Source organism: Octopus bimaculoides, chromosome 17 (assembly GCF_001194135.2).
Source record: "Octopus bimaculoides isolate UCB-OBI-ISO-001 chromosome 17, ASM119413v2, whole genome shotgun sequence".
Classification (NCBI taxonomy): domain Eukaryota; kingdom Metazoa; phylum Mollusca; class Cephalopoda; order Octopoda; family Octopodidae; genus Octopus; species Octopus bimaculoides.
In genome coordinates, this window is record NC_068997.1 from 49,342,275 (window position 1) to 49,343,253 (window position 979).

Below are 979 nucleotides of genomic sequence, written 5' to 3' on the forward strand. Positions count from 1 at the left end.
TATGTGTGTGTGTGTGTGAGTCTATGTATATTAATATTTGTTTATATATTCAGTTATAATAAGAACACTTTTACATTAATCCGATGGGTTCCTCTAGACTTTTGTGCTTCTGTATGAATTAATCTCTAGATATATATCAGTATGTGTATGTACATATGTATACATGCACATACATACAGGAACATACACACACACACGATATATAAACACACACACACACAAATGCACAACGGAATCCAGCTCAGCATCAAAAGAAAAGTAGGAGAACGCAAGAAATATTCATTCTAAATTGTCATATTCATGTCTGAAACGTAAAACGGATGTTATAAACGTACTGGGTAAAAGTATAAAAGCATTAATGAGATGACAGACATTGTCAGATGAAATATGATAATGCTGCAGTTTCTGCAAGTACTTAGGGTTAATTAGCATTAGACTCTCACGTTATATTTGACTATCTGTCGCCAACTCTTTTATCAAAACAAATATGAACATAATTAAAAGCGACAGAGGCAAGATTAATACCAAAAGGTAATATTTATTAATAGTTATCGCCAAGCCAACATGGCAGTCCCAAAATTAGGACATGTTCCACTTAAAGTAGACAGCGGAATACTGCGTTATTTACCAGGAGAGATCCTCTCATATGGACTTGCGGCGCATATGAGCAATCGTGTTTATATCGCTGGCGATCGAATAACCTTTGATTACAGCAGACGTCAGTGGCAAAACGTAGCAGTCAATTCTCCTGTCAACGATATATATAAAAAAAATAATAAATGCGCCCTTCTAAAGCCTAGCCAGGCTCATGAGCCCGGGTTCCTGGTTTCAATGGCGTATGTGTTCCCCAGCTGGACGGGACGCCAGTCCATCGCAGCGTTACTCATTTTTGCCAGGTGAGTGGACTGGAGCAACGTGAAATGAAGTGTTTTGCTCAAGAACATAACGTGTCGCCCGGTCCAGGAATCGAAACCACAAT